The sequence below is a fragment of the Pleurodeles waltl genome, chromosome 4_1 (assembly GCF_031143425.1).
Source record: "Pleurodeles waltl isolate 20211129_DDA chromosome 4_1, aPleWal1.hap1.20221129, whole genome shotgun sequence".
Classification (NCBI taxonomy): domain Eukaryota; kingdom Metazoa; phylum Chordata; class Amphibia; order Caudata; family Salamandridae; genus Pleurodeles; species Pleurodeles waltl.
The window spans coordinates 39,661,263-39,670,280 of NC_090442.1; the positions used below are offsets into that span (position 1 = coordinate 39,661,263).

General features: G+C 39.3%; 4 non-coding genes across 4 annotated transcripts; all 4 read right to left on the bottom strand.

Annotated features, from left to right (window-relative positions):
- Nucleotides 1-1,399: 1,399 nt before the first annotated feature.
- Nucleotides 1,400-1,472, bottom strand: TRNAR-UCG (transfer RNA arginine (anticodon UCG)). Its single transcript has one exon. It is a non-coding gene; the product is annotated as a tRNA-Arg (tRNA).
- A 1,749-nt stretch (nt 1,473-3,221) lies between these two features.
- On the bottom strand, nt 3,222-3,294 carry TRNAR-UCG (transfer RNA arginine (anticodon UCG)). Its single transcript has one exon. It is a non-coding gene; the product is annotated as a tRNA-Arg (tRNA).
- A 3,576-nt stretch (nt 3,295-6,870) lies between these two features.
- On the bottom strand, nt 6,871-6,943 carry TRNAR-UCG (transfer RNA arginine (anticodon UCG)). The gene has a single exon. It is a non-coding gene; the product is annotated as a tRNA-Arg (tRNA).
- A 1,749-nt stretch (nt 6,944-8,692) lies between these two features.
- TRNAR-UCG (transfer RNA arginine (anticodon UCG)) lies at nt 8,693-8,765 on the bottom strand. The gene has a single exon. It is a non-coding gene; the product is annotated as a tRNA-Arg (tRNA).
- Between the last annotated feature and the right edge of the window lie 253 nt (nt 8,766-9,018).

Here is a 9,018-nt window from a genome sequence, read left to right on the forward strand (position 1 = left end):
TGACCTAAGCACGTACCTGAAAGCCTGTCACCACCTCTAGAAATAAAATTCACAGCAGCTCAAAACATTCATTTTGAAAGAGAATATTTCAAGTGAGTCCAAGTTTAATTTCAATAAAGAAAGCTGTATAAAATGACACGCTGCACATTTGGGTAACCAGCATGACTCTTTTCAGTGAAGAAGTGGAATGGTTCTGTTGCAATATATTATCACCCTGGCAAGCTGCTACGAGGAAGAGTAAACAATATGATTAGGTTTCAGAAAAAATGTATTAGTTCAGGGTGTGCACCTCAGATAGACTTAAACTTACACACCCTGGTCTGAGAGAGTAGTGCCCTATCCATTGCGGTATTGAGGGTAATCTGCAAGACAGAGTTCCAAAATCATCCTTTCATCTCAGTTCATGGCCACATACAGTATTTCTGCAGTCATTCGTTTTACTTTTCTGTCTTTAATTAAACTGACCATTTTAAACCTCCGGCACCCACCACTTCAATCTTACCGTTTTTGTGCTATCATAGGGCCTTGGAACTTTTGGCAAGTGGACAGAAGCAGTCAGAGAACCATATCACAATACATACTCCTTTGCCTGATACCTTTCACAACAAACTGCTCTTGGAAAAAGACGTTAACCGGTCCTTGCTCTCAGACAGACACAGAAAGCCTATCACCACCTCTACGAACATATTTCAATCAAACCAATATATATCATTCAACAATTATGCCTCTGTATCAATATAACTACAACTCGAGACAGAAAGGAATTTAAAAAATAATGTGCCCATTTGAATAACCAGCAGAGTTTTAAGGACGTACAAATTGGAATGTGACAATTTCAGAGTTCCTCATTCATAAGAAGTCTGTGAGATAGTATCTCAGAAAGATCTCAAGTTTATAGCAAAAATGGTTGTAAGGGTGATTGTTACCACACAATTGCAACTAGGTGCCTCAATCTTCAAGAGACCAGTCCTTGACAGATTACACAACTGGGGGAACAGCAAAGGCAGCAATTGTGTCAATCCTTTATGATTCTTCTCTAGTGCTATACTTTTTCTGAGGGACAATTTGCATTATTCCTGGAGAAAATGATAGAGCTTCTAGCAATGCCTAGTTTCTGCTTTCTGCACGCACACACTCCCTGCACTGAATCTACCCACAGTTCTGTTCAGAATGATTGTCCCATGTCATATTGTTGTATACGTATAGCATATCCAAAGCATTTATGAAGAGGTACTTTGGTATGGCAGAAAGACAGAAAAGTAGCAATGCTGAAGACATAACGTGACTGATTGTGCAGTTTGCATTGGGCTTTCTTAATGAGTGAGAGTGAAAGGAGTATTGTAAGAGTGTGTTTCCAGTTTGTATGTAAAGATAAGTTGGGTGCTATGAGAAAAAGACTCAACCATGAAGGGACTCGAACCCTCAACCTTCCGATTCGAAGTCAGACGCCATATCCATTAGGCCACATGGTCACTGACTGCAATATGTTTGGGTGCTTAGGGTTAGGTGGTATGAATGGATGTGGAACATATCAATTACAGGTGCGCAGGACAGGATCCCATACCGTTCTTCATCTTCTTTCCATCAAAGGAGTTTTTTCAAACAATATCTAGATAATTTCCAAAGTTTCATATCTTATGATGTGCCTTTTTGCCATAAATCCTCCTTCTTCTTTTATTGAATACTCTGTTTTATGCTGCATTGGTATTTTTGGATTATTTGAAAAGAGAATGAAACTGCTTTGACAGTAGTTCAGACTTCCCATTTCTTGACTTGCTAATTTGCTCTCTGAATTAGCTTATACAAGGGACATGAACAGGGCCTTGACCTAAGCACGTACCTGAAAGCCTGTCACCACCTCTAGAAATAAAATTCACAGCAGCTCAAAACATTCATTTTGAAAGAGAATATTTCAAGTGAGTCCAAGTTTAATTTCAATAAAGAAAGCTGTATAAAATGACACGCTGCACATTTGGGTAACCAGCATGACTCTTTTCAGTGAAGAAGTGGAATGGTTCTGTTGCAATATACTATCACCCTGGCAAGCTGCTACGAGGAAGAGTAAACAATATGATTAGGTTTCAGCAAAAATGTATTAGTTCAGGGTGTGCACCTCAGATAGACAAACTTACACACCCTGGTCTGTGAGAGTAGTGCCCTATCCATTGCGGCATTGAGGGTAATCTGCAAGACAGAGTTCCAAAATCATCCTTTCATCTCAGTTCATGGCCACATACAGTATTTCTGCAGTCATTCGTTTCACTTTTCTGCCTTTAATTAAACTGACCATTTTAAACCTCCGGCACCCACCACTTCAATCTTACTGTTTTTGTGCTATCATAGGGCCTTGGAACTTTTGGCAAGTGGACAGAAGCAGTCAGAGAACCACATCACAATACATACTCCTTTCCCTGATACCTTTCACAACAAACTGCTCTTGGAAAAAGACGTTAACCGGTCCTTGCTCTCAGACAGACACAGAAAGCCTATCACCACCTCTACGAACATATTTCAATCAAACCAATATATATCATTCAACAATTATGCCTCTGTATCAATATAACTACAACTCGAGACAGAAAGGAATTTAAAAAACGATCTGCCCATTTGAATAACCAGCAGAGTTTTAAGGACGTACAAATTGGAATGTGACAATTTCAGAGTTCCTCATTCATAAGAAGTCTGTGAGATAGTATCTCAGAAAGATCTCAAGTTTATAGCAAAAATGGTTGTAAGGGTGATTTTTACCACACAATTGCAACTAGGTGCCTCAATCTGCAAGAGACCAGTCCTAGACAGATTACACAATTGGGGCAACAGCAAAGGCAGCAATTGTGTCAATCCTTTCTGATTTTTCTCCAGTACTATATTTTTTCTGAGGGACAATTTGCATTATTCCTGGAGAAAATCATAGAGTTTCTACGCATGCATAGTTTCTGCTTTCTGCACGCACACACTCCCTGCACTGCATCTACCCACAGTTCTGTTAAGAATGATTGTGCCGTGTCATATTGTTGCATACGTATTGCATATCCGTGGCATTTATGAAGAGGTACTTTGGTATGGCAGAAAGACAGAAAAGTAGCAATGCTGAAGGTATAACGTGACTGATTGTGCAGTTTGTATTGGGCTTTCTTAATGAGTGAGAGTGAAAGGAGTATTGTAAGAGTGTGCCTCCAGTTTGTATGTAAAGATAAGTTGGGTGCTGTGAGAAAAAGACTCAACCACGAAGGGACTCGAACCCTCAATCTTCTGATCCGAAGTCAGATGCCTTATCCATTAGGCCACATGGTCACTGACTGCAATATGTTTGGGTGTTTAGGGTTAGGTGTATGATTGGATGTGGAACATATCAATTACAGGTGCGCACGACAGGATCCCATACCGTTCTTCATCTTCTTTCCATCAAAGGAGTTTTTTCAAACAATATCTAGATAATTTCCAAAGTTTCATATCTTATGATGTGCTTTTTTGCCGTTAATCCTCCTTTCTTCTTTTATTGAATACTCTGTTTTATGCTGCAATGGTATTTTTGGATTATTTGAAAAGAGAATGAAACTGCTTTGACAGTAGTTCAGACTTCCCATTTCTTGACTTGCTAATTTGCTCCCTGAATTAGCTTATACAAGTGACATGAACAGGGCCTTGACCTAAGCACGTACCTGAAAGCCTGTCACCACCTCTAGAAATAAAATTCACAGCAGCTCAAAACATTCATTTTGAAAGAGAATATTTCAAGTGAGTCCAAGTTTAATTTCAATAAAGAAAGCTGTATAAAATGACACGCTGCACATTTGGGTAACCAGCATGACCCTTTTCAGTGAAGAAGTGGAATGGTTCTGTTGCAATATACTATCACCCTGGCAAGCTGCTACGAGGAAGAGTAAACAATATGATTAGGTTTCAGCAAAAATGTATTAGTTCAGGGTGTGCACCTCAGATAGACTTAAACTATCACACCCTGGTCTGTGAGAGTAGTGCCCTATCCATTGCGGCACTGAGGGTAATCTGCAAGACAGAGTTCCAAAATCATCATTTCATGTCAGTTCATGGCCACATACAGTATTTCTGCAGTCATTCGTTTCACTTTTCTGTCTTTAATTAAACTGACCATTTTAAACCTCCGGCACCCACCACTTCAATCTTACCGTTTTTGTGCTATCATAGGGCCTTGGAACTTTTGGCAAGTGGATAGAAGCAGTCAGAGAACCACATCACAATACATACTCCTTTGCCTGATACCTTTCACAACAAACTGCTCTTGGAAAAAGACGTTAACCGGTCCTTGCTCTCAGACAGACACAGAAAGCCTATCACCACCTCTACGAACATATTTCAATCAAACCAATATATATCATTCAACAATTATGCCTCTGTATCAATATAACTACAACTCGAGACAGAAAGGAATTTAAAAAACAATCTGCCCATTTGAATAACCAGCAGAGTTTTAAGGACGTACAAATTGGAATGTGACAATTTCAGAGTTCCTCATTCATAAGAAGTCTGTGAGATAGTATCTCAGAAAGATCTCAAGTTTATAGCAAAAATGGTTGTAAGGGTGATCTTTACCACACAATTGCAATTAGGTGCCTCAATCTGCAAGAGACCAGTCCTTGACAGATTACACAACTGGGGCAACAGCAAAGGCAGCAATTGTGTCAATCCTTTATGATTCTTCTCTAGTACAATACTTTTTCTGAGGGACAATTTGCATTATTCCTGGAGAAAATCATAGAGGTTCTACCCATGCATAGCTTCTGCTTTCTGCACGCACACACTCCCTGCACTGAATCTACCCACAGTTCTGTTCAGAATGATTGTGCCATGTCATATTGTTGTATACGTATTGCATATCCGTGGCATTTATGAAGAGGTACTTTGGTATGGCAGAAAGACAGAAAAGTAGCAATGCTGAAGGCATAACGTGACTGATTGTGCAGTTTGCATTGGTATTTCTTAATGAGTGAGAGTGAAAGGAGTATTTTAAGAGTGTGTTTCCAGTTTGTATGTAAAGATAAGTTGGGTGCTGTGAGAAAAAGACTCAACCATGAAAGGACTCAAACCCTCAATCTTCTGACCCAAAGTCAGACACCTTATCCATTAGACCACATGGTCACTGACTGCAATATGTTTGGGTATTTAGGGTTAGGTGGTATGAATGGATGTGGAACATATCAATTAGAGGTGAGCAGGACAGGTTCCTATACTGTTCTTCATCTTCTTTCCATCAAAGGAGTTTTTTCAAACAATATCTAGATAATTTCCAAAGTTTCATATCTTATGCTGTGCTTTTTTGCCGTTAATCCTCCTTTCTTCTTTTATTGAATACTCTGTTTTATGCTGCAATGGTATTTTTGGATTATTTGAAAAGAGAATGAAACTGCTTTGACATTAGTTCAGACTTCCCATTTCTTGACTTGCTAATTTGCTCCGTGAATTAGCTTATACAAGTGACATGAACAGGGCCTTGACCTAAGCACGTACCTGAAAGCCTGTCACCACCTCTAGAAATAAAATTCACAGCAGCTCAAAACATTCATTTTGAAAGAGAATATTTCAAGTGAGTCCAAGTTTAATTTCAATAAAGAAAGCTGTATAAAATGACACGCTGCACATTTGGGTAACCAGCATGACTCTTTTCAGTGAAGAAGTGGAATGGTTCTGTTGCAATATACTATCACCCTGGCAAGCTGCTACGAGGAAGAGTAAACAATATGATTAGGTTTCAGAAAAAATGTATTAGTTCAGGGTGTGCACCTCAGATAGACTTAAACTTACACACCCTGGTCTGAGAGAGTAGTGCCCTATCCATTGCGGTATTGAGGGTAATCTGCAAGACAGAGTTCCAAAATCATCCTTTCATCTCAGTTCATGGCCACATACAGTATTTCTGCAGTCATTCGTTTTACTTTTCTGTCTTTAATTAAACTGACCATTTTAAACCTCCGGCACCCACCACTTCAATCTTACCGTTTTTGTGCTATCATAGGGCCTTGGAACTTTTGGCAAGTGGACAGAAGCAGTCAGAGAACCATATCACAATACATACTCCTTTGCCTGATACCTTTCACAACAAACTGCTCTTGGAAAAAGACGTTAACCGGTCCTTGCTCTCAGACAGACACAGAAAGCCTATCACCACCTCTACGAACATATTTCAATCAAACCAATATATATCATTCAACAATTATGCCTCTGTATCAATATAACTACAACTCGAGACAGAAAGGAATTTAAAAAATAATGTGCCCATTTGAATAACCAGCAGAGTTTTAAGGACGTACAAATTGGAATGTGACAATTTCAGAGTTCCTCATTCATAAGAAGTCTGTGAGATAGTATCTCAGAAAGATCTCAAGTTTATAGCAAAAATGGTTGTAAGGGTGATTGTTACCACACAATTGCAACTAGGTGCCTCAATCTTCAAGAGACCAGTCCTTGACAGATTACACAACTGGGGGAACAGCAAAGGCAGCAATTGTGTCAATCCTTTATGATTCTTCTCTAGTGCTATACTTTTTCTGAGGGACAATTTGCATTATTCCTGGAGAAAATGATAGAGCTTCTAGCAATGCCTAGTTTCTGCTTTCTGCACGCACACACTCCCTGCACTGAATCTACCCACAGTTCTGTTCAGAATGATTGTGCCATGTCATATTGTTGTATACGTATAGCATATCCAAAGCATTTATGAAGAGGTACTTTGGTATGGCAGAAAGACAGAAAAGTAGCAATGCTGAAGACATAACGTGACTGATTGTGCAGTTTGCATTGGGCTTTCTTAATGAGTGAGAGTGAAAGGAGTATTGTAAGAGTGTGTTTCCAGTTTGAATGTAAAGATAAGTTGGGTGCTATGAGAAAAAGACTCAACCATGAAGGGACTCGAACCCTCAACCTTCCGATTCGAAGTCAGACGCCATATCCATTAGGCCACATGGTCACTGACTGCAATATGTTTGGGTGCTTAGGGTTAGGTGGTATGAATGGATGTGGAACATATCAATTACAGGTGCGCAGGACAGGATCCCATACCGTTCTTCATCTTCTTTCCATCAAAGGAGTTTTTTCAAACAATATCTAGATAATTTCCAAAGTTTCATATCTTATGATGTGCCTTTTTGCCATAAATCCTCCTTCTTCTTTTATTGAATACTCTGTTTTATGCTGCATTGGTATTTTTGGATTATTTGAAAAGAGAATGAAACTGCTTTGACAGTAGTTCAGACTTCCCATTTCTTGACTTGCTAATTTGCTCTCTGAATTAGCTTATACAAGGGACATGAACAGGGCCTTGACCTAAGCACGTACCTGAAAGCCTGTCACCACCTCTAGAAATAAAATTCACAGCAGCTCAAAACATTCATTTTGAAAGAGAATATTTCAAGTGAGTCCAAGTTTAATTTCAATAAAGAAAGCTGTATAAAATGACACGCTGCACATTTGGGTAACCAGCATGACTCTTTTCAGTGAAGAAGTGGAATGGTTCTGTTGCAATATACTATCACCCTGGCAAGCTGCTACGAGGAAGAGTAAACAATATGATTAGGTTTCAGCAAAAATGTATTAGTTCAGGGTGTGCACCTCAGATAGACAAACTTACACACCCTGGTCTGTGAGAGTAGTGCCCTATCCATTGCGGCATTGAGGGTAATCTGCAAGACAGAGTTCCAAAATCATCCTTTCATCTCAGTTCATGGCCACATACAGTATTTCTGCAGTCATTCGTTTCACTTTTCTGCCTTTAATTAAACTGACCATTTTAAACCTCCGGCACCCACCACTTCAATCTTACTGTTTTTGTGCTATCATAGGGCCTTGGAACTTTTGGCAAGTGGACAGAAGCAGTCAGAGAACCACATCACAATACATACTCCTTTCCCTGATACCTTTCACAACAAACTGCTCTTGGAAAAAGACGTTAACCGGTCCTTGCTCTCAGACAGACACAGAAAGCCTATCACCACCTCTACGAACATATTTCAATCAAACCAATATATATCATTCAACAATTATGCCTCTGTATCAATATAACTACAACTCGAGACAGAAAGGAATTTAAAAAACGATCTGCCCATTTGAATAACCAGCAGAGTTTTAAGGACGTACAAATTGGAATGTGACAATTTCAGAGTTCCTCATTCATAAGAAGTCTGTGAGATAGTATCTCAGAAAGATCTCAAGTTTATAGCAAAAATGGTTGTAAGGGTGATTTTTACCACACAATTGCAACTAGGTGCCTCAATCTGCAAGAGACCAGTCCTAGACAGATTACACAATTGGGGCAACAGCAAAGGCAGCAATTGTGTCAATCCTTTCTGATTTTTCTCCAGTACTATATTTTTTCTGAGGGACAATTTGCATTATTCCTGGAGAAAATCATAGAGTTTCTACGCATGCATAGTTTCTGCTTTCTGCACGCACACACTCCCTGCACTGCATCTACCCACAGTTCTGTTAAGAATGATTGTGCCGTGTCATATTGTTGCATACGTATTGCATATCCGTGGCATTTATGAAGAGGTACTTTGGTATGGCAGAAAGACAGAAAAGTAGCAATGCTGAAGGTATAACGTGACTGATTGTGCAGTTTGTATTGGGCTTTCTTAATGAGTGAGAGTGAAAGGAGTATTGTAAGAGTGTGCCTCCAGTTTGTATGTAAAGATAAGTTGGGTGCTGTGAGAAAAAGACTCAACCACGAAGGGACTCGAACCCTCAATCTTCTGATCCGAAGTCAGATGCCTTATCCATTAGGCCACATGGTCACTGACTGCAATATGTTTGGGTGTTTAGGGTTAGGTGTATGATTGGATGTGGAACATATCAATTACAGGTGCGCACGACAGGATCCCATACTGTTCTTCATCTTCTTTCCATCAAAGGAGTTTTTTCAAACAATATCTAGATAATTTCCAAAGTTTCATATCTTATGATGTGCTTTTTTGCCGTTAATCCTCCTTTCTTCTTTTATTGAATACTCTGTTTTATGCTGCAATGGTATTTTTGGATTATTTGAAA